The 26,083-nt window shown below is 34.0% G+C and overlaps 1 protein-coding gene across 4 annotated transcripts in view; it reads left to right on the top strand.

Annotated features, from left to right (window-relative positions):
- Lrfn5 (leucine rich repeat and fibronectin type III domain containing 5) overlaps positions 1–26,083 on the top strand; it is a 297,517-nt gene that overhangs the window by 59,379 nt on the left and 212,055 nt on the right. The gene's annotated exons all lie outside the window — the stretch shown is intronic.

Genomic DNA, 26,083 nt, shown 5'->3' on the forward strand with positions numbered 1-26,083 from the left:
GTGATAATTATGACATTATTTTTGTACAATTATGAAGAATATAGTGTGATTAAAAGAAAACAGAGGAAATAGATACTTTTTTTTTGTTATGGTAGGAAAATTGGCAGTGGTTGGATGCCAAGGGAAATTGCAGGAGATTTATGCTCATAGCTATACATCTATGCAAGATGGTTGAATTGAGTGATATTAGATGATCTGATACAAAAAAGTGAATTATTCAAAAAAGAATGAGACATATATCAGGTATAAGAGAGTAGGGAAGATTTAGGAGTTCCTTGAGTAGGCAAAAGAATTTTCAGGGCACAGAGGGTAAGATTAGCCTGGAGGTGGGAATTACTTCTACAGATGCTAGCTCTAGAACCATGTTCTCTGTCACCACCATTTGTCCTGGCAGAATGATGATGGCTGTACGCACTGGGTCTTTTCTTGCTTGATTTGTGAAAAAGTGGGTATTTAAAAAAATCTAACTCTTTCTCCATTATCTACTTGCTCTACACTACTTCTGCCTCTTGCTTCTTCCCTCGTTTCTCTATTCCCTTCTTTCTTCCCTTCTACTTTTTTTTGTGTGCCTTAATTTCCCTGTGGCTCTGTGGTAGTATCTATTGCATACCAGAAACAGACATATAGTGAAGAGATATATTGAATGAAAAATGTAGACTTCTAGTGACTACACATGACATTTACTATGTATTCATTTTTCTTTACAGAGCTCTATGTTTTTTGAAGTGATTTCATGTATTTTAATAAAGTCCACTTTAACATCTTACCATCCCAAGCTTGTGATGAACTAGATCCCCAAGAATACTTAGTTTAATGAGAATAGGCTGTTATTGAAACTGTAGTAGCATAGGTTCTTTTAAAACACATGACCAAAAAAAAAAAAAAAGACACACGATTATCTTCAGAGAAATTTCATATCTAGTAATAGAGTTAATGGTTAATGACACATTCTGCAAATTCTTGGTGCACATTTTCTTTAAGCCTTGCTCCTCTCTACCTTTGTTACTCATAAGCTGCCACTGACTTTAACACTTTACCTATAAAATGTACACATTTCTAACTCTTGGGGTTCTTAATTCAATCCCTTATTCAAGACCTTGTTGAACATCTGGTATTAGTGTGTGACAAGTCCTTTTGTAGGTAAGAGCAGCATAGACATATCATCTATGGCTCTGCCAATGCCATGGGTGAATGACACATTTACCTCTCCTCAATAATAGGCACATGACGAAAACATATATGTGTGTGCTAGTAATCTCTAGGAAAAGATGAAGCTAGCTTGAGGTGGGTAGCTTTAGGGAATGTAATTGTTTCATGTGCAAAAGGTCTGCGCTGATAATATTTGAACAGAAACCTAAAGATGAATGGAGACTAGTTCATACTCATATACAAAAGGGGAGTATTCTAGACAATGAATCAACAAGAACACTGCTTTTAGAAAGGAGCAAATGCCTGGAACCACCCAGGATAAGCAGCAAGGTGAGTGAGGCTCAAACCACCAGGGGTCTGGATGATTGCTGGGAATGAGGCTAGATCACAGAAGGCCTTTGGGAACTTTAACAAAGCTTGTGTCCACATAAGTTGGAAAACCTCTGGAAGATATTAATACCATGTGTTTTATCACTTAAAAAATATTCTGGGTCAATTGACTGAGAGTGGCCCTATTAGAGGAAGAGAGAGCACTTGGGGAGCTCTTTTAAGGATCCTGTTAAATAATATGGATATGAAGCACAGATATGGGAGACAGAGGGTGACAGTAGTTAGAACCTAGACATATTTTGAAGTTAAGTCAACAAGAACTGTTGAGGTAAGGAGTTGTGGGGTGCAGGCAAATTAAGAAAGCAAGAATGACCTCAATGTTTTGTTACTATTCTGTAAATAAGCAGTACATAGTTCCATATAAAACATGTAGAACCATAGATAACACATAGTAAACGTGAATGAATATCATTTGGATTACTGTTATATGCATCTGTTACATTCCAGTTTACTCTTTACTCTTTTATTATCTTCAGTCACTGACCTCTGGGTTTTTATTTTACTGTTACCTTAGTGCTCCCTCTCCCGTGCTAACCCTCTAGCCACAAACATGCTATGAAGGCTGTAATCTTTGTTCCAATGTCTTGAACTAAAATCAGCATATAGTTCACGTATTGGATACCTATAGGCAAATCACTAATCTCTCTATTTCATCTCTATGAAACAAGGATAATGATATTTACCTCCCAAGGCTATTATGAAAATTAAAGAATATCCAGATTCAGAAATGAAAGTCATTTTATTTACAGTAGCACATCATTGTTGAGACTAAAGGCAAAAAAATACTTATATATGTTTTTCCAATAGCAAGATGAGACTGCACAACATAATCTGTTATTTGCTTATCATTTTATGCCATTTTAGTACACTTGAGTGTTCTCCATGTGGACTCTGCCTGAATAAGAACACTTATCTTCACTTCTAATGGTAATGCCATGTTCACTAACTTATGCAGAAGAGAACAGAGTCTGAGAGTAACTGACAGAATAAGTAAAAGGGGCTCCCCTCTGCATTTCTCCCTTCCATGGTGTGTATTATGAAATATTGGTTATTTGGGGCAATAGAATTTTTCTTATTAATAAAAAAATCTAAGCCAAAAAGTATAATAAAGTGATATTTCAGCACTGAGATTCCCTGATATATGTTTTAAGGCCAGTTTATATCATTGTGTAATTGTAGACAGAGAATAGGTACAGACTGACTTTATAAAGTCACATCTTTTTAAAAAATTTTTTTGTTCATTATTAATTTTATTACTTGAGAGCGACAGACACAGAGAGAAAGGCAGATATATATATAGAGAGAATGGGTGAGCCAGGGCCTCCAGCCACTGCAAATGAACTCCAGACGCGTTCGCATCCTTGTGCATCTGGCTTACGTGGGTCCTGGGGAATCGAGCCTCAAACCGGGGTTCTTAGGCTTCAGAGGCAAGCGCTTAACCACTACACCATCTCTCCAGCCCTAAAGTCACACCTTTCATAGGCATTTGTACGTCATCTGTGTTATCCATTGAGCTAGAATGTACATTTACAGTCTACCTCAAATGACATAAAGGCAAGGGAAAGACTCCCATGGTTGTCACCAGCATTAGTGCTCTGGCCTGACCAAATGAGATGAACATCAGAACAACAGTGTTTCCTAAGTTGGCTGGCTCCACAAAGTATTTATTGAAATTTGGAAGATATCTCACAATGAAGTCTAAAAATTTCTCTTGAATAAACATGGACATGTGCTTTGAAACCCTTTGGTGTGATGGGAGAGGTTACTTGATAATATGTGAGTGCTTATACTTGTGATCTTACAATGAGAACCAAATTGGCATATACACAACTGACAGTCATTTTAAAAAGTCTTGTTTAAAAGGCTTGAAATACTTATGAGATACTTTAATAAACATTCTAGTCAATTTCTTTTGTTTGAGACATCTTATGGTACTGTTAATGAATCAAATATATCTGACACCAGGAATCAGTTTGCTGTCTCTCACATATACAATAGAAATAAAAAATGATTTCAAAAATCTATTGAAAACAATATTTCATCTAAGAACTCTGACTGAAATATACATTTTTTACAAAACTTTAGGGTCATATGCATGTATAATAGTAGAACTTTTATAGATCTTGTACATAATTACAATATTATTACCTTATGATGAAGAAAAGGAACAACGACAACTTTTTTTTTTAATCCTATAGCTGAAAACTCATCCTTTCCTTGAGGGTCATATGCTGAATGAAAGGGTCATTTCACAGAGAATCAATAATCAGTTGAGGCCCAAAGTATATCATAGCTTCTTATGACTGTTATTTGAACATGATACACATTTGTCAGGGAAGTTTGACCTTGAGAAAATTTGAGACCAATTTTCCAGTAAATAATAGATCTTGGCATTTTTATTTATAGGATTATACAGAAAAAAATAAAGTATAGTTGTACTTGCTATATTGCTTGTAAGTGTGTGATTGGCACTTATGCTATTATTCTTTAATCATGAGTTGATTAATGCATGCATCTTTACTTACCCAGGAAAGTTGGTGAAGAATTTGTGGTGCTCCCGGTCCTTCTCCCTTTCCTGACAGCAATGCTTTTGAACTTTTGAATTTTCACCAATTTTTCTTTTTATATTTAGTGTGGAATTCATTGATAATATATCACATTTTTATCACATGCATATCAACAAACTTTAATGATATTATTAAAGGATTTATTATCCACTTGTGATTTGTATGTATCCAATTAATATACTGAATCTGTTTTGCAAACATTAGCACACTTTTCCCTAACAATTTTGTGTATAAAATTTCTCATTATATATTTGCCTTTGAAATATTATAATGTTCTGATTTGTTGATTTTTAGTTTAATATAACCTAAACCCATGGTATGTGGTGTTTCAGTAGTCATATTTTTGGAGATAGGGACTTCAGGCAGGGTGTCACTCACTGTGTGAGGTTACTGTTAAATTCACTATATAGTTCAGGTTGGCTTTTGGCCTGTGATCCTAACTCAGCCTCACAATTATTAGAATTACAGATGTTTGCAACTACACTTGGTATTATGACATTTTAATCCATGTAATTTTGTTTAACTAAACAAGTGATCTTTAGTCACAGACTAATACTAAATGCATCAGATTCAGTGAAATAGCAGTTTCATTTATTTAACCCATTGTCTCATTTTTAAATTGTCTCTTTACCTTCTTTTCTTTGTCTGTGGTTTTTCTTTTCTTTCTTAGTTCATAAAGCTATCTTTATCCATTTCATGGTCATCTCATATATGGCAACTATAGGAAGCCACATTAGAGGTCTGTATTTGAACATTTGCAAGGTAATCATTATAAAGTGAATAACAACAGTGCTCTGGTTAATAGATATGAATTTGAAAGTCCTAAAGTTAAAACATCCTGGGTTTGTTTACAGGATTTCATGCTTGTTCTATGCACATTTAGAGGGCTGGCTTGCTAAAGAATTTCGAGGGATTATTCATTCATTCATTGTATACATTACAGCAACTTGTTTTTAACGCATGATCATGTCAATTTAATCATGGAAATTATGCATTATCAGTGGTTCTGAAGTGATTACTGAGTGAGAATCCTTGAGTGCTTATGAAAGTGGTCATTGTGAGCAAGCATCCAGATTTGGTGGGTATTTGGTATGAACTGGAAAAATACATTATTCAGAATTCTTCACTACATTCATGCCTCTGGTGCTCCCACATACACATGTGTATATATAATTACTTTTCTCTACTGAAAATGAGATTTTCTTATAGGTGTACCTTTAAATTTAATGCATTCTTGAAGCATGCATGCTACTTTGTGAACATGTATGTATATGCAACATACAAGTGTATTCAATTTTTACTTGTATGTATATTTATATAAATATTATTTTTCTTATTAATTTCCTTTAGCCCTATGGGAATGTATATGTATATGTTATATAACACACACATTTTCACTCACACACACAATCTTGTGTGTGCACACATGTAAAGTAGGTGTGCTGTGGTGTGTGTTTTCTATGTGTTGTACATGTGTGTAGGGATAGTGGATAAAAGAAAGTAATAAGAGTGAATTATAATTAAAGCACTATCCTCTCTCTCTTAACATATATATATATATATATATATATTTTTTTTTTTTCAATAAAAATCTAAAATGTTATAAGCCAACTCTTCTACATTGGGACAATAAGAAAGATGCTATGGGGGCAAGACCTAATTCAGTGAAGACTCAAGCTAGTAACAGCACAAATTGGTTTCAAAGGCGAGGTCCTGAAGGAAGAATGCTAAAGGCTGTCTCTGCTTCCCAAGGTCTGCATACTAAGGCTGCTACAGTTGTAATCCAAGCCCAGCATTCATCTGAATCTGAAAGTAGAATTTGCAGCATTATCCATGTGGTACTGTTTTGGAGGAATGAAAAATTCAAGATTAAGCGGGGAGGTCATGGAATATTGCACCACAGTTCCAAAGAACCATTGAGGTTAATCTGTGTGAAACAGTGTCAAGATACCTGCAAGGAGACCCTTGAAACTGCAGTAGCAAGCAGTTAAAATGAACCATAATTAGCAATGGAGACATTATATAGTACAGATGTCAGGACCATGGGGCACCTGCTAAAAACAGAAAACATTATAGGCTTGACCCAGAATTAGTCCATGAGAGAGGATACAGGCAGCAAAGCTAGAAGGAAGGAGTGACCTTAAACCTTTGAAGCCTGTATAATCCCATCACAAATTTCAGATGCCAGAGGTGGAGTTTCTTGATTTGAAGTTTTTCTTGCTAGGTTTCAGTCTTGCTTTGGTATGGTCATTCCTTGTCATACTTCCATTCTTCTTGTTTGAATTTGGAGTGTTTACCAATGCATTTTGGAAGTATATAAACTTGTTCTTTGATGTTATAGGAGTTCAGAGTTTGCCTGTGTTTCAGAAGAGACACCTTACCTGCACTTTTAAACAATTTGAGATCTATTCAAAACTCTGGAGACTATTGAAATTATCTGAGTTGATTTTGCATTATGAGATTGACTAATTTATGGGGACAAAAAATGGAAAAATTAGGATTCAAAGTTTTACATTTGAATGTAAAGCTAACAAGGAGTGACTATTGATAATTAATCTCTGATTGTCAGTGTCTCTGGATATAGAATCACCATGGAAACAAAATCTATGGTTTGGTGTGTGAGGAATTGTCTAGATTCATTTAGTTGATGTGGTAGGATTCATCCTAACTTTGGGCAGCACCATCATGGGGTGGATTCCTTGAGAAGTTTAGCTGAACAATAGCATTCACTGGTTTCTGTTTCCTCACTTTGGACCTAATATAAACATGTGCCTCAAGATCCGGTTGGGATGATGGACTGTAACCTGGGACTGTAAACTGAAAAAACCTCTATTTTTTAAAACTGATTTTTGTTGGTTATTTTGTCTGAGCAAAGAGAAGTTAACTGATGCAAGCTGTAAATCGGCATACCATAAAGACACCTGTAAATTCATGTTTACAGCAAAAATATCCACAAAGACCATCTATGAAATCAGTCCAAGTGTCCAACAGCACATGATTGATTAAAAAGCATGTGGTGTTTATACTCAATGAACATTTATTCAAGAATGAAATTAAATCATTTGCTGAAAAATGCATGCAAATAGGAATTATAATATTAATCAAAATAAGCTAGACTCAGAAATAAAGACATACCAGTTTTTCTCTCATTTGTGTATTCTAGATATTATATAGATACAACACACACACCCACACCCACATACACACACACACACATATATATATGTATATATATATATATATAGTTTTATGAAACTACATATACACACATATATGAAAAATAAATGCATTTGTGGCTATATAAAACTATCTATATATCATAACTAAACATACATGGATTTATACATATGTCTTAAAAGCAGAAGAGATACTAATATAAGTAAGAAAACTATCCAGAGGGGGGAAACAGGAAGGGGACATAAAATAAGGCAATATATATGAATTCTGTCAAAGTACATGATATACTTGACACAATTTTTTGGATGTATAACTCAAATATTTGCATTAAAATTTTACATATTTTCCATGGTTTAGGCTTAAAATAAGAGAAGTAAATTGTTTTAAGAATCTGTTTCTTATATTACCAAATCTATAATGTAGATAATCAGTATTCTATAATCCTAGTTTCAAAAATAAGTACAGTTAGAAAGAATCCTACTCATGAGCACTGGCATTACATTTTAAAACTCATTTAGTATCTTGGCAATATATGGACAATGGTCTCCTAATTTTCTTAATTACATATGGATCATGTTAGAAACTAAGAAATAATCTGTTATCTACTGCTGGAAAAATAGCTAATCCACACATCATATTTGAGAGTAAATATATGCTTATGCCCCAGTTGTACATGATAACAGAGCAGAGCATTGTATTAAACTATTTCCAATTGTCAGTGCTATTATCTATTTATTTTACTAATGGTGGCTTTTACTAGTAGCATTTAATTATTTTTTAATTTTTTTAAAATTTTTTTTTTTATTAGTTTCCTATTCTGCAAGTACAGGCAGTTTGGTACCATTATTAGGCTCATCTATGACCTACCTCCTCCCCATTGGCCCCTCCTTGTTGAGGTATATGGGTCATGCGTTGTGGAGTTAGCCCACAGTTATTGGTGTGACAAATGTCTCTGCATATCCTGACCCAACATGTGGCTCTGACATTTTTTCTGCCCCCTCTTCTGCAAAATTTCCCTGAGCCATGTTGGGTTCATTTTTGGTCTGCTTCAGTGATGAGGTATTGGGGGCCTCTGGGTCTGGCTCTTTGATTTGGTAGGCATTCATTTTTCTCTGTATTGGCCTCCTTCCCCCTTGTGTTGGTATCTGGTTCATCAGGAAAACAGCACCCTTGCTTGTTTCACCAATTTTCCTTAGTTTCAGCCGGGGCCAAAGGTAATCAAACTGATTTGTGAGTTACATAAAAAGTTACCTCTTAAAAATTTAATATTTCTTAACTTATTTGGATTATGTAATTCAAACATATTAAGCATCCCTCTGTGAGCCATTGGCACAAGGGAAAACAAACTTTGGAAAAAAATAATCAATACATTCAATTCAATTCAATTGAAATTCAATTTAAAGATGACTGTAATTTTTCTATTTTGAGAGTCTCATTTATAATTCATCTTTTGATTGGTTTGCTATCAGTGTTACTTTATTGATTGAATTGAGATGTGACTGGTACAAGGCAACCAATCAGAAGACAAGTTGTGATGACAATAATTCCATCCACAAGACAATTATTCAATGTCTGGGTGCCATTGCTTATATTTCAGGTAGATGCAGGAACTCTGACCAGGAATTTATTGCAGTGCATTTGATTACATATGCAGGAAATGTTGTTTACATAAAACTCATTGTATCATTATCATACAGCAGAAAGAATTTTAATGTGCAAAGTATTTGTTGGTGATAAAGTGAATTAAGTTATTTCATACAGTGAAAAAAATTAAATTAAATTAAAAAAATAAGTTGTAAGTTAATTATAATAATAAAATTATAATATATTAAAATAAAATATATTTTACTTGATGTTTCTCTATATGCATAAACACATTAAAACACATATATGTATGGATAAGTGTACTGTGATAGTTTGAATCAGATGTTTCCCACCAACTCATGTATTTGGTTGTTTGGTCTCCAGATGGTGACAATTTGGAAGGTGGAGCTTTGCTAGAGGAGATGTGTTCTTAGGGGAGGACTCAGTGATGATGTACCCAACTCCTCCTTGGAAGAACTGGACTCAATATCTTGATGCTTTTTTCCATATGCTGTGGCAAATTGTGATGTCCAGCTCTGCTCTTGCCATGCTTTCCCCTGCAAACATGAAGATTCTCATTGAGACTATAAACCTAATTAAAAACTGTTCTCCCATAAGCTATTTTTGACTCATAGTATTGTCCTGATAATGCAAAGGAAAAAAAAATATATGTGTGTATGCATGTGTGAGTGTGTGTCATGTATATACTTGAAAGCATAAGGAATATCTGAATGAATTTATATTATAAGGAATGCAGGAAAGCTAAGTTATGAGGACAGAAATGGATGGAAAAATTAACATATAACTTTTTTAAAAATTATAAACTATGTAAATGTTTGATATAATGAAAATAAATAAGTCAAAATATTTTAAATATTTAATTTGGCTGGCATTTATTTGATAAAGTCTAAGAAAAATTATTTCTGTAACTTCAAGTCATCTGTAAAATACCAATTTCATTTATAATATAGGAAATCTGAGACTTTAAGCTTTTGAATGTTTGCCTTTTTATTTCAACTTTGGCAGCAACTAGCAGTTATAAAAACCTTAATGCATCATTGGAAGACATTTGAGATATAACCATAACTCTGATTTTAATAAATAACAAAAATATGACCCAGAGAGTTTCCATTTGTATAATATAAGGAAGAAAGAAAGTGAAAGAAAACAGACTTATCGTTACAGGTTTTTTAGTCATCATCCAGCATTTCTTTTAAGCTGAAGAATTCTATTAAATTATGTTTCATTGTGTATACAAATTTTTAAAAATTACACACACACACACACACACACACACACATATGTATGTATATACATATATACATTTGTAAAAGCTTGAAGTGGTTCTTCTTTGAGGCCAAACACTTTAGGTAATGGAACATTAGATATATAATTTCATTAAAACCATTAATACCTATATTTTATATCAGGTTATGACATTTTTCCTCTGCTTTGAAGGAATATAATTTCCTAATCTGATTTTTTTCTTTTTCTGAAAAGCTGAATTTCTATAATAGTTCAAAGTGATGAAAAGAAATTAATTTCAAAACTTCTCTTAGTTTTAAAAGAAATAAAGTTCTCCATATGATAATTGTCCAACATAAGAATATGATATTTCTGTTTTTCTAAAGGCATCTTATATGGAAAATGTTAATTTTTTGGCCTTAAACTGAATAGCAATTGATTACCTTTATTTTAAATGTTTCTTTTTCACTTTTACAAATAATGCCTTTGTTTTCTATTCTGACATATTAGATATGAGCTACTGTATCTCTATTTGTAAACTCCAGTTTCTTTTCAAGGTATCATTCCTAATTTTCTTCATTCTCGAACCTCTTTGAACAATCTGCCTGTTTCAAAAAGCTTATTAAATAAATATTCCTAACCCACTGCACCTGTGGTATTACTTTAAAATGCAAAAAGCTCCAATAGTCCATAATGACTTGTAGGAGAGAGCAAATATTTCATAGCTAAATTTTAATTCAAGCTTATTTGCTTATTATCAGGTCTTATTTCCTCTATGCTCATTAGTTTCTGGTCTGTAAACCAGGAGTCCTATTCCTTGTCTAAACTTTGTATAACTAAGTGATCCAATGTAAGGGCTTATTTCCCAGGTGCTTCAGTTTCCTGATTTGCAAAGTTTAGCTAATAAACATTTTCTCCATAGACATTGTTGGGATTAAATTGATGGTAGCACATGTAAATACAATAGATGTATGTTTTTTTATAGTGTGCAATGTACAAAAAATAGCTACTATTTGTCTCTTCCTTAAAACATGGTTGTGCTTGATGTTTTTCTTTAGGTTCTCCATTTATTCTTCAGGTCATACTCTCGGTGCTGACTTTCTGAATCAGAAGTCTCTACCCTTCAATCAGTTATTCAATAACAATGGAAAAATATGTTAGTTAGTGAATGATCACATAATTTCTAGTGGTGGAGATCATGTGTTAATTACTGGATTCCATCTGTTGCCTCAGTATGAAGTTCATTTATAGACACTTAGACTTCATAAGGTGATGAACTTCTTATGTATTATGTACTCTTCAATGGGCTTAGATTTTTAAAAAGTATAACATTTAAACTCTTTCATTCTAAGTACCCAAATGCCTTCCTATTTACACATGAAACTCATTTATATTTATGAATAAAGAAATCTTATTGTATCAGTGGATTTTTCATTGTAACTCAGGCAAGTGAAGAATCTATGGACTTTTCTATAGAACTGTGAGTATGTAAATAGCTATTTGTTTTTAGAATAAATGGTTCATTCCAGAATACTAAGAGCCACTTTAATGGCATTTTCTGCCATTATTAAATGTAGGGGCCACATTAAAAATATTCAAACTTGAAATCAATATATATAAAATTTTAAAATAAGGGCTGGAGTGATAGCTTAGCAGTTAAGGTGTTTGCCTGCAAAGCCAAAGGACCCAGGTTCAATTCCATAGGACCCATGTCAGCCAGATGCACAATGGGGCTCATGCATCTGGAGATTGTTTTCAGTGGCTGGAGGTCCTGAAGAAGACGGATGTGGAACAGAAAAAAATGAAATCTTTGGGCCTGACGTGCTGCTCATTCACCTGCAAATTGTTTGAGAAACTATGACCATTGAGATTGGGCCAGCTGAACTGCACTGGGGCAACAGGAAGGATATAGACTATTTTGAAGGGGCATGAATGCTGAAGCAGTGTCCTGTTCTTCAAAGTCTGTTGTATCGCTCCCTGCTCCCCTCTTAAAATATTGACACATACCTGGTATTGTGAAGTATAAGAAATGCAGGAAAGAAAGGGTCGTTGAGTTTGCAACACAGTCCTGTGTTTTGGAAATGGCTATGGTCAGTGTGTAGCAGGTTTGCTGGATTGACTGAATGGAGACCCAAGGGAGCCTTGAGGATTAATTTTGGATTGCAGTGGAGACCCAGTGGAGATGCCGGGACGATGAGATGTCTGCTAAGGAAAGCTGCCAGCCTGAATGAAGTTTTCCAGGACTGGTGGAATTTAAACTCCAGAGACTTGTTGCTGGTTAGAATTATTGGCCTTGGAGACTTGTCACTGGCTGGAGTTGTTGGACTTGAAGCTACAGAGTTTGATTATTTGCCCTGATTTTTAAATCTTGTATTGGTTGAATATTTCTTTGCTATGCCCAATGCTTTCTTTTGCAGTGTGAATGTTTATTCTGTGCCATTATGGATTTTTTGAAGTTATTATTTGGTATTATGGCTTAGTTAAAAGACTTTGGACTATGGGGATGTATGGATATCATTGGAATTCATAAAAAAACTATGGGGACTTTTGAAGTTGGATGAATTTGCTGCATTTTAAATTATGTATGGTTATCGGTTTATGGGGATCAGGGGTGGAATATGGTGGTTTGATTCAGGTCTCCCCCATAAACTTAAGTGTTCTGAATGCTAGGTTCCCAGCTAATGGAGATTTGGGAATTAGTGCCTCTTGGAGGGAGTGTATTGTTGGGGCTGGCTTATGGGTATTGTAGCCACTGTCCCCTTGCTTGTGTTTGGCACACTCTCCTGTTCCTGTTGTTTATCTTATGTGGCCAAGGAGTTATGTTCACCCTGCTCATGCCATCATTCTCCCCTGCCATCGTGGAGCTTCCCCTCAAACCTGTAAGCCAAAATAAATCTATTTTTCCCATAATCTACTCTTGGTTGGATGATTTCTATCAGCAATGTGAACCTGACTGCAACACATAGAACCTCCTTCCAGCATCTCATTTCCCTTCTGTTCTATCTCCTGAATGTTACTTTTAATACAGGAAGATGGAAATTGTGAAGACCAGAGGTCACCCTCTTCTGTGATGTCCATTTCCATCACTCACTTATTATCATTTAACAAATTGCTGCCAAATTTAATATATGCCTGTTCCAATAGGCAGATATTAAGCTTGGCAGCAATTTCTTTATTTGAGGTATTGGAGAACTCGAAGTTAAAAGAACACAGAAGGTTCTAATGTAAACAAAATGTCAGAGCAATCAAGATAATAATGAAGAGAAAAAGGGAAAAGACAATGAAAACAGTCCTTATAACCTACCATCATCCCCAAGGGTCTGAAGATAATTTTGCATCTGTATGAGGCTCACAGCATTGACGGAGCTGAAAATTTCTCCAAACTGCACACAGATCCAGGAAGATAAGGAAACATAGAACTGGCCAAGAACTTAACTGGGAACATGCTACTGGATGACAGGTTATCTGCACAGTGAGCGACTTTCAAGATCTAGGCCTCAACATATTGTCACATACATTCTTGGCATTGTAGACAACTATGACTGGCATTCTGTTTTCTTGGGTATGATCAGAGAAGGGCGAAAGCTAGTTTCTGTCTAAATGCAAACAAAACAAGCAAGTTAATGAAAAATGTGATATCACCCTTTAAGTCACATATTTTCAATAATTAAAATGCAGGTATTTATGTGGATCTTAAGTACTAACTGTGTCTGGCAAGTGGCTTGCACAAAAGGCAAATCTGATATATCCAAGCAAAAGCATAAAGCAGACAACATCAGGAAACATATGTAGGCAGGGACATGACACACCATAGTTAAGGAAATGAACTTAGCACTTGCAGGTCACTGAGCAAATCAAGAAACTTGTCAAACAAACAATAACTACCACCCAGAGATATGGGCAATTACTAGAATCATTGAAATCTATCATGAAACATCAAGTTTTAAACAAAAATTCTTAAGGCATCCAAATATTTAGGAAAGCATAACCTATATTTATGAAAAATATCAGAAAAAAGAAGTTGCTCTAAAGAAGCCAGGGGCAGGATTAATGACCAAGAATATTAGTAACTATCGTGGTCAGGGAAGCCATGTGTTGAACAGCTGAAAAATGGTATAATGTTAAGTTTGAGTCAAGAAACAGTGGTAATAAAATTATAAATTATTTTAAGAAAACTTAATAAAACATGAAGCCAATCTATAACCATCACATGGAAATGTGGCACATTGTCAAACATATTAATGCATGCCTGGTAGAAATATAAAAAGGAAAAAAAAAAGCAATAGATCCAACCATACTTCAAATAGTAGAGAGAAATGTCCTTCATTTGATCAAATAGTCAAACTCTAAATCAAGGAACTCTAAGGAGAAATGCAAAAAGTGAAAAGTTTAAATCTAAACTTAATAATATATCGGAGTAGATTAAATAACCAAATCAAAATTACATGTGATAATTATTTTAAAAAATAACCCAACTAGACAATATCTACAAGGGTGAAACATCATGTCAAAATATGTAAAAACATAAAGAGGGAAAGGATGAAAAAATCCAACCAATCCATCAATGAACCCTCTGCTGTGCCAAAAAAAGAAATGCTTAAAACCTCTACATAGTGAAGGGCTTACAAGAGTGAAAGGTTAATTTTCATGGAGATGCAGCAACTGTAAATACCTGCACATTCTCCAACAGAATCATAAAATATATTGAGTAAAAAAAAAAAAAAAAAAAAAAAAAAACTAGTAAAATTGTGAGTTATGTAGTAGAATAGCATAAAAATAGACAAGGAAAACATCAAATGGGGTGATTTTGTAACACACTTTCAATAATGGGTATTATAATAAAAAGTAAACAAGTAAATGATCTTGTCTTTTTGTTTGTTTGTTTTTGGTGCCGAAGACTGAACCCAGGGCCTCGTACTTGCTAGAAAAGAGCTCATCAACTGAGCTAAATCCCCAACCCCAAGTAAATGAAACGAGCAACTTTATAAGAGACGTCCACCCAATATTGGCAAGTCTATCCAACCACATTTGAGAGTAGAAGGTTTATACAATAAGGTCCTTTACTAGAATAGAGTTACATGAGGAATCCTTAACAGAGGGAAATTTAGAAAATCCAAATATTTGAAAATTAAGAAAACTGTAGGACAAAGGGAGAAAGAAATTTAGAAAGTTCAAACATTTGTAAATTAAGAAAACTTCAGGACAAAGGGAAAAAGAAAGGAAAATTAGAAAATCATTTCAAATGAATGGAAATTAAAATGTAATGAACCAGAACTTACTAAGTTTTCCAATGCAGTGCCAAATTATAATTTGAAACTCCAAAGGCTTATATTATATTTAAAAAGTAAGAAAAGTAAATGGAAGCATGATCTCAAATCAATACATTAAATTCTAAATCGATACATTAAATTCTAAAGAACTAAGAAAGAGGGAGGAATATTAAACAAAGCCAACAAATGGAAGGATAATCTAAAAAAAAAAACTGCATAAACAAAATGTAGAAATAGCAATAAGCCAAACCAAATTCATTTCTTTGAAAAAAAAAACTGAAAATATTGAAAAATTACTTACTATGCTGACAAAAAGTACATGACTGAAAAAGTCCATGATTGAAAAGTCCATGACTGAAACAGCAAATGCCACCACAGATTCTACACTAACATGATATTTTTTAAAACACGAATATTTGTATAAGAAGAAATTAAATTACAAAGATTTCTAGAAAGACAACTGAGATAGACTCAAGTAGAAATAAGTTGTTTCAAATAAGTAAGGAGATTAAATTTTCACAGAAGGATTTATTTTTATAATTATACTTAAAATATTTATTTGGAGAGAGAAAGAGAGGCTTCCTTTCATTGCAAATAAACACCAGATGCATACGGCAATTTGTACATCTGGCTTAATGTTGGTACTGGGGAAATGAATCTGGGCAACCAGGCTTTGTAAGCAAGTTTCTTTAACTGCTGAGCCATCTACTCAGCCCATGCTTTTTTTTTTTTTTTTTTTTTTTTTTTACGTTTTAACAAACAGGAAGAATAACGACTACCCATCTTTCCCAAAGTAAATTACCAATATTTGATGTCAGATTTGCTCTAATACCAAACCACACATTTCAGGAAAGGACAATTAAAATTTATCTTTATGAAAGTTGACACAAACTATTTTACAATGAGGTTGGGAAACAAATTTAGTAGTATTTAAAGTAATTGTAAACCTTAATTAAATGACATTAAACTCTAGGGTGCAAAATTAAATAACAAAGACTCCATTTATCTGGACATATGCAAAAATACATTTGACTAAATCTAACATCTTTCCATGATAGACATTTCCATCAAATAAGGAACAGAAGTAAAATTACTCAGTATTACAAAGGGGGAGACTGTGATAAGCCCTGCATACTTCTTATCAGCATATGTGAAGATTAATAATTCCCCCCCCAAAAGTGAAATATTAGGAAATCTATTATTGTTGCTTTAGTATAAGACTTATTTGACATTGTAGTTGGACCAGTTAGATAAAATAAATAAATAAAATGCATCTATATAGTCTGTTTACATTGTTTGTCTAATTAGGAAGGTTATCTTATTCATGTAATTATTCACTGCATGTAAGTTCTTAATAGATTAGATTTTTGATATTTTTAGTTTCATGATTAAGGGGTCACTATAACTTTTGATGCTACTTACTTCTTTTATCTTTTTATCTCAATAATGATCCTTTCTTGTTAACTTGGCCAGATTTTGGATTTGTTATATCGTTTGTTGACTGTTTGCAATTTTCTTAAATTAAATGTCTCATTCATCATTTGTACATTATTTCCTTGTCAATTTAGGGTTAAATTTAATGATATGAAAAATAATTCTAAAAACTACATTTCATCTCTACTTTTAATCTCAATATTGTTTTCAACAAATTGCATAAATTTAACATATTCTAAATATTAAGTAGCAATTGCTTCTAAATATTTTAAGTTATCATCAAACTTTCACATCATACCTTTCAGCAACATATAGATTCACTTTAGGGATTTATAGTTATCTGCCATTAATTTCTAGCACATATCTATTCTTGTCAAGAGACATATTGATTTCAGTGTTCAATGATATTTAGATCCCCAGGCCACTGCTTGAGCATAGCAAATTTTCTATATGGATTTCAGACTAATAATTAGGTGATTCATTCGGTTATATATTTATAAGCCATTTCTTTATATTTAAGTGTATGCCTGGTTTCCAGTAATGCTTACTAGTGTTCAGGCTTTTTGTAGCTGTTGATTCATTTTGCGGTTTAAGACAGGGTCTCACTAAATAACCCAGCATGGCTTAAGATTCTCTATGTAGCCAAAAAGTCATTGAACTCACAATTCTCCTGCCTTTGCTTCTGAAGTGCTGTGATTATAGACCTCCAATACTATGCCTTGCTTTTCTTATTCATATTTTACATACATTAGAATATGTAAATCTTCAGAGTTAAGTTTAATTTTTTCTAGTTTTATCCCTTATGTAACTATGACAGAAGGTCAGGTATACAATAATTTTACCTTTTCAATTCCATCTCATTTTCCAGATCATCTCCACTCTGAGACACTTTCTGATTGCTAACAATACTTTGATGTGCTTTCGTTCTGCTTTCTTATCTATGAAATTTATGTGGATAATAACATAAATTTTATAGCATGAACCAGTAGTTTGTAGAATGGTGGGTAATGTTCCATGATGTTGCTGTATCAGTGTCTGGTGGTGTTTTTTGGCTTTCATGTGTATTATGTGCTGTGTGAACATATAGTGTGTCCATGCACGTGCAGACACAGGTGCCTTCAGTGGTCACATGTGGAGGCTAAATGAGAATGTTTGCTATACTCCTCTTTTATTCTTCAATATTGTTTCTTTGAGATGCAGTTTCTAACTGAATGTGGGGATGTTATCCTTGGTCAAATTGTTGACCAGCAAGCCTCAGTGATTTTCTGGTCTTCATACCACACAGGACTGGAATTGTAGTCATGTGAGACTGTACCTAGTTTTGGGATGGGTGCTGGGGCAAACACTCTTAGCCCCTGAGCTATCTACCCAGTACCTGTCTGTGTTTTTTTTTTTTTTTCAGTGACTATTTGAATTAATTTCTAGCTAAGGCTTATTGTGAATACTAGGGATTTGCACATATTTTCACAAGCTTTTTGTATATATACTTTTTTCCCAATTCTCCAGAATAGGACCAGAAATAGAAATGTGGATCATTGGGTATATTAAAATTTATCCAAAACTGATAAATAATTCATGCAAGTTGGCTATGCCAGGTTTCACTTTTGTTTTGTATAGTTCAAACTGCTTTATTTTATTTATTCTCAATACGTATTACTATTTCACTTTATTCTTGCCATTTTAATAAGAAATGTTGCATCAGACACATGCAGAGTCAGGTGGACACTGCTGCTACTCTGAACTGCTGTTAGATGAACTGTTCTGACTTAGGTGGCTGTTGTTTACTTGTTTGTGGGTGTGTGGGGGGGTGCGGAGGAGAAAACTAAAGCTCCTCTAAGTAACTCCTACCTCATGTCGTCTGTGTTCTGTAACTAACTGAAATAAACTCACTGCTATTTTGCAACAAGTAAAAGAAAAAGAAGCAGAAGAAGAGGAAGAAATGTTGATTTGATATAGTTTTCATGTATTTTATTACAAAATTGCAACAGGTATTTTTTTTTTTTCTTGAGAACCTGACTGGTTATGGTATTTTCATTAGGAAAATAATATAAATGCTTCTTTCCAAGCAATTGCATAGCCTATAAATTTTCTTTTCAATTTTCAAAAGATAAATACTTTCATTTTGAAGAAGTTAATATAATCTGTACTTTATATTGTCTATTGAACTTCTGTATCTGTGTGTCTCTTAAACACACAAGCTATTTAATGCTGTATCTTGTAATCACCATAATCACAGCTCCTATGTTTAGTTCTTATGATCTAGATGAAACATATTTTATCTTGTGCAGATCATCTATCAGTTAAGTTCATTTTTTCCTGCACAAATTTCCCCTTGAATCAGCTATATATTTCAGAGTATCCTTTCGCCAGTAAGTTAATTTGGTGTGTTTGTAAAAAAGCAGTTATTTCTATTTCCAAACTATCTTTCATATTTCATGAATGAATTTGTCTATAAATAGGCAAAATATACAGTATTGGTGTCTTTTTTAAAAGTATGTTTTAAATTAAATAATAAATTATTGTAAATGTTTAATAATTCAATACATTTCAAAATAGTTATGTATGCATGGTTTAAATCATTTATGCTACCATGCAAGTTAGTTTAAACAGTGTAACAGTTATGTAATTAAATATTTTAGAACTATGACTGGGAGTATATAGAAATAGAATTATACTGTTGAGATAAATGATACTTTCAAAAGGATGGAACTTTCACTTATTCTCCTCATGGAACTTTCACTTTTCATGTTTTTTACATCACATGCTAAAGACATTCTAAAGTCTTCTATTGAGATATATGTTACTTCTTCTCAACAATATTTTGGACTTTGAGGTATAAAAGTTTTGCAAATATTTTATGAGATTTTATCCTGTCATTTACTTTATCTTTTTGTGGTATTGAAATTATTTTTTTTTTCAATTTTTTACTAGAAATTAGAAAAAAATAGTATTGATTTTACTTATAAAACTTTTATTCTGTGACTATTCTTCTCTGACAAGTTCTATAAATTAAGGCATGCACCTATCTTTTGGAAATAATAGCTTTTTTTCATAATTTTCAGTTACTTTACAACCTTCCTGAATTTTTGCTTACTTTTTTTGTTTAGATTTCTTTAGAGTTTTCATCAGAAGTACAAAAGAATTCATGCTTTGTACTTCATCTTCAAGGAAATGCTCAGTATGTCTTTTGTGTTTGATTTTAGGCTTTACTGCATTTTTCTCTGAAATTGTTTCAGGACTTCTGTAATTCCCTTATTTCATTAATATGTTGAAATAATAAGTTTAAATATATTTCAATATTCAAGTCACCATTGTGTTGCATTTATGTTTTAAAATTTTTTAAATATGTACCTAATGCACTGTGAGTAAATCAAGTGACATATATCAATTCACTTACTTGTTATGTAAAAATCATTACCACGTTATTTTATCTCAGATGGGAATCTTATTTCATTTTTTTTTAATCCACATGTAATACCTGCACGCATCTTTGGACACATTGCCATATTATGACACTCACTCAAAACTTACACATTACTAGAATGCAACCAAACAGTAGTTCATATTTTTACCTCCCAGCATTTCCTTATGCTTGAGGACTTTAAATTTCTCTTTTACTGTGGACAATTTTGTGGATATATTTTTTGATTAATGATGACTATATCCAACATGCTGTGCAATAGATATCAAATTTTATTCATCAAATACTCTTTATTCAACAATTTCATACTACTGGATTTTACTTAGGGTTTTGTTTAAATATTAGCCTAAATACTAGATTTCATGTATTTTTGTATTAGAATTATGATGACCTGTTAAGCATATCTTTCTTCAGTTCCTTATACTAGCATTTTATTACTACTTTCTTATGGAAGCATTTGTTCAACTCACATGTTAAGAAATCTAGGCATATAATTTCCTTTGTAGAAGTGTCTTTTTAAAATTTTTGATAGGGTATTATTAACTGCATTAATGTTTTCCAGACATAGTTTCACTTTTTTAAAGTTTCTATTTTTAACCGAATACACATTAATATATTCTTTAATAAATAAATAATTTCCCCATCAACAGTTTCTGATTTAGAAAGTGGAAATGATAAAAAGAACGAGATGTCAAAGCAAAGAATGACAATTTGTAAAGAGGAGGGTGCTCAGTGGAATAGGATGGGGACAGAGGACAAAAGAGGGTGATATAAAGGGGATATGAATATAGTACATTAAGTTCTTTTATTAGAATTACAAAAGAAGCCAATTTTTTTCTCAAATTTTTTAAACATTTTCCATGAAAATAAAAAAAATATCCCATGGTAATACCTTCCCTCCCCCAACTTTCCCCTTTGAAATTCCATTCTCCATCATATTCCCTCCCCATCTCAATCAATCTCTCTTTTATTATGATGTCATGATCATTTCCTCCTCTTATGATGGTCTTGTGTAGGTAGTGTCAGGCACTATGAGGTCATGGATATCCAGGCCATTTTATGTCTGGAGGGAGCACGTTGTAAGGAGTCCTACCCATCCTTTGGCTTTTACATTCTTTCTGCCACCTCTTCCACATTAGACCCTGAGCTTGGAAGGTGTGATTGAGATGTTACACAATATTGCAGTCAATTATTTCCAGCACTATGATACCTTCTGAGTCGTCCCAAGGTCACTGCCATCTGAAAAGAGAAGATTCTCTACCCAAAGTGAGAGTAGCATTAATATAAGGGTATGAATATTAAGAGAAGTGCTTACTGGGCAGTTTGATAATCAGAGTATGTACATTTATTCAGACATCAGCAGATGTTACACCCCTAGGGCTCATGACTACTCCTGTTTTAGGTTGTCAGTATCACGGGTGTATTCCTTTCCATGGAGCGGACCTCCAGTACAATTGGAGGGCAGTTGGTTTCCACCATGATAAATGTGTCATTATTGCACCTGTTGGCTCATTAGGCCTGACTGGCCAATTATAAAACTTGCAGTGTCCACTGTTGAGTATATTCATTGGTGGTATCTCTCTCTCCCATTGAACTGCATGCATAATGGCTTCTTACAGCTTTCTGTCAGCTGGTCTCCATGGAGGAGGTTATCAGCTCAGTTCCAGCAGGAATTCTCAGTGGCCTTGGAGCCCAAGTATGTGGAGTCTTCATCAATAGGGTCTTACCATCTATACCTGGTGGGAAACCAAGGGCCCTGGCAATGGCCTATAATGTTTTGTGGGCATCTGGGACCTCCCTGGTCAACAACTCACTGGAAGGTATCCCATCCATGGCACTGAAAATTTTCTAGCAACAATTTATGGCTCCTGAGTGTTCCATTGTCCAAAGCTGGAGGACTCCATATGATTTATTTACATCCTCTTAGGTTTTGATTAGCCCTCCCTCCACTTTTCCTTTATTCAATCTCTTCCCCTGACCTGACTTTGGGCCTTTTCACCCCCGTTAACCTATTCTTCTACTTACATATATACAATACCAACCTATTAAGTACCCTCTTCCCTTCCATTCTCTTCCCTTTATATATCTTTTTTATTAGCTTACTGGCCTCAGCTACTAAGTTTTTTTTTCTTATCACACAGAAGCCCAATCATCTGTAGCTAAGATCCACATATGACAGAGAACATGCGGAACTTGGCTTTCTGAGCCTCGATTACCTCACTCAGTATAATCCTTTCCAGATTCTCCCATTTTTCTTCAAATTTCATAACTTCATTTTTCTTTACCAATAAGTAGAACTCCATTGTATAAATGCACCATATGTTCATTATTCACTCATCAGTTGAGGGACATCTAGGCTGGTTCCATTTCCCAGCTATAGTGAATTGAACAGCAATAAACACGGTAGACCTCATACTTCTAAGGAAATGAGATGAATCCCTAGGATATATGCCTAGGAGTGCTATAGCTGGGTCATATAGTAGATGAATTTTTAGCTTAAAGTTTTAGGAACCTCCAAATGATTTCCATAGTGGCTGGACCAGATTGCATTCCCACCAAGAGTGTAGAAGGGTTCCTCTTTTTCCATATCCCCATCAGCATTTATGATAATTTGTTTTCATGATGGTAGACAATCTGACAGGAGTGGGATGGAATCTTAATGTAGTTTTAATCTGCATTTCCCTGATAACTAGGGATGTTGAAAAGTTTTTTTAGGTGCTTATATGCCATCTGTCCTTCTTTTTCTTCTATTTAGCTTTGTAGCCCATTTTTTAATTGGCTTGCATGATTTCTTATTATTTAACTTTTTGAGTTCTTTGTATATTCTAGATATTAATCCTCTATTAGATATATAGCTGGCAAAGATTTTTTTTCCCATTCTGTAGGTTGCCTCTTTGCTTTATTCACAGTGTCCTTTACAGAACAAAATATTTGTAATTTCATGAGGTCCCAGTGGTTAATCTGTGGTTTTATTGCCTGAGCAACTGGGGTTGTATTCAGAAAGTCTATGCCAAGACCAATATGTTGAAGGGTTTCCCCTAGTTTTTCCTCTAGCAGTGTCAGAGTTCCAGGTCTGATGTTAAGGTCTTTAATCCATTTGGACTTAATTCTTGTGCAGTGAGAGAAAGAAGAATCTATTTTCATCCTTCTACAGATACATATCCAGTTTTCCCAGCACCATTTGCTAAAGAGGCTGTCTTTTCTCCAATGAGTATTTTTGGCAGTTTTATCAAACATCAGGTGGCTATAGCTTCCTGGACTTACACCTGGGTCCTCTCTTCTGTTCCATTGATCTACATGTCTGCTTTTGGGCCTGTACCATGCTATTTTCGTTACTATGACTATGTAGTATAGGTTAAAATCAGCTATGGTGATACCACCAGCCTTATTTTTGTTGCTCAGTGTTATTTTAGATATTCAAGGATTTTTGTGATTCCAAATGAGTTTTTGGATTGTTTTTTATTCTATTTCCATGAAGAATTCCTTTGGGATTTTGATGGGGATTGCATTAAATGTGTAAGTTGCTTTTGGTAAGATTGCCATTTTCACAATATTGATTCTTCCAATCCTAGAACAAGGGATGTTTTTCCACTTCCTAGTGTCTTCTGCATTTTATTGCTTGAGTGTTTTATAGTTTTCATTGTAGAGATCCTTTACTTCCTTGCTTACATATATTTCAAGGTATTTTATTTTCTTTGATGCAATTGTGAATGGCAGTGATTCTGTGATTTCATCTTTTGTGTGTTCATTGTTATCATATAGGAAGGCTACTGATTCTGAATATGTATTTTGTATCCTGCTACATGGCTATAGGTGTTTATCAGCTCTAACAGTTTGCTGGTAGAGTTTTTAGTCCTTTATATATAGAATCATGCCATCTGCAAATAATGATAACTTGATCTCTTCCTTTCCAATTTGTATCATTTTTTATGTGTGTCTCTTGCCTTATTGCTCTGGCTAAGACTTCCAGTGCTATACTAAATAAAAGTGGGGACGGTGGACACCCTTGTCTTGTTCCTGATTTTAGTGGAAAAGCTTCCAGTTTTTCCCCATTTAGTAATATGTTGGCTGTCAGCTTGCCATAAAGAGCCTTTATTGTGTTGAGATATGTTTCTTCTATTGCCAGTCTCTGTAGGACTTTTATGAAGGGATGTTGAATTTTGTCAAATGCTTTCTCTGCGTCTAATGTGATGATCATGTGATTTTTGTCCTTCAGTCCATTTATATAATGTATTACATTTATTGATTTGCATATGTTGAACCACCCCTGCATCTCTGGGATAAAGTCAGGAAGAATGCTCTTTCTCATATATTCTTGTATTCTGTTTGCCAATAATTTGTTGAGAATTTTTGCATCTATGTTCATGAGGGAGATTGGTCTGTAATTTTCTTTTCTTGTTTTATCTTTGCCTGGTTTTGGTATCAGGGTGATGCTGGCTTGGAGAGGAGTTTGGTAGGATTCCTTCTTTTTCTATTTTATGGAAAAGCTTAATAAGCAATGATGCGGGCTGGAGAGATGGTTTAGCAGTTAAGCGCTTTCCTGTGAAGCCTAAGGACCCTGGTTGGAGGCTCGATTCCCCAGGACCCGCATTAGCCAGATGCACAAGGGGGCGCATGCGTCTGGAATTCGTTTGCAGTTGCTGGAAGCCCTGGGATGCCCATTCTCTCCCTCTCTCTCTCTCTCTCTCTCTCTCTCTCTCTCTCTCTCTCTCTCCCTCTCCCTCTTTCTCTCTGTGTCTGTTGCTCTCAAATAAATAAAAATAAACAAAAATAATTTTTTTAAAAAAAGAAGCAATGGTGTTAGTTCTTCCCTGAAGTTCTGGTAAAATTAGAGAGTGAATCTATCTGGGCCTGGGCTATATTTAGTGTGGAGATTTTTCATAACTGCTTGGATCTCCATGCTTTTTATAGGCCTATTTAAATAAATAATCTCATCTTGATTTGATTTAGGTAGGTCATATATATCAAGGAAATCATCCATTTCTTTCATATTTCCATATTTTGTGGAGTATATGCTTTTATATTATGTCCTTATGATTTTTTAAATTTTTTTGACATCTGTTATGATGTTACCTTTTTCATCTCTAATTTTAATAATTTGTGTCTCTTCTCTTTTTCTTTAGGTCAGATTTGCTAAGGGTTTATCCAATCTTGTTTATACTTTCAAAGAACCAAGTTTTAGTTTTATTGATTCTTTGGATTTTTTTTTTTTTTTTTGGTTTCTATTTCATTAATTTCTGTCCTAAACTTTATTATTTCTTCCTGTCTACTGATTTTTGGTTTGCCTTGTTCTTTTTTCCCAAGGCTTTAATGTGAAGCATTAGGTCGTTTACTTGTGACCTTTCTTTCTTTCTTTCTTTCTTTCTTTCTTTCTTTCTTTCTTTCTTTCTTTCTTTCTAATTCATCTTAATATTTGTATTTATTTATTTATTTTTTTTTTCATTAGTTTTCTATTCAGCAAATACTGGCAGTTTGGTACCGTTATTAGGCTCATCCATGACCTACCCTCTCCCCATTGGCCCCTCCTAGTTGAGGTATATGGGTCATGTCTAGCCCACAGTTATTGGTACAATAAATGTCTTTGCATGTCATGAACCAAAGTGTGGCTCTGACACTCTTTCTGCTCCCTCTTCCGCAAAATTTCCCTGAGCCATGTTTAGTTTATTTTTGGTCTGCTTCAGTGATTGAGGTGATGGGGGCCTCAGAGGCTCTGGCTCTCTGATTTGAAAGGAGTTGATTTTTCTCTGTGTTGGTCTCCTTCCGCCTTGTGCTGGTATCCAGTTCATTAGGAAATCAGCACTCTTGCTTGTTTCACTATTTTTCCTTAGTTTCAGCCGGGGCCTTTT

Source organism: Jaculus jaculus, chromosome 7, assembly GCF_020740685.1.
Source record: "Jaculus jaculus isolate mJacJac1 chromosome 7, mJacJac1.mat.Y.cur, whole genome shotgun sequence".
NCBI classification, from domain to species: Eukaryota; Metazoa; Chordata; class Mammalia; order Rodentia; family Dipodidae; genus Jaculus; species Jaculus jaculus.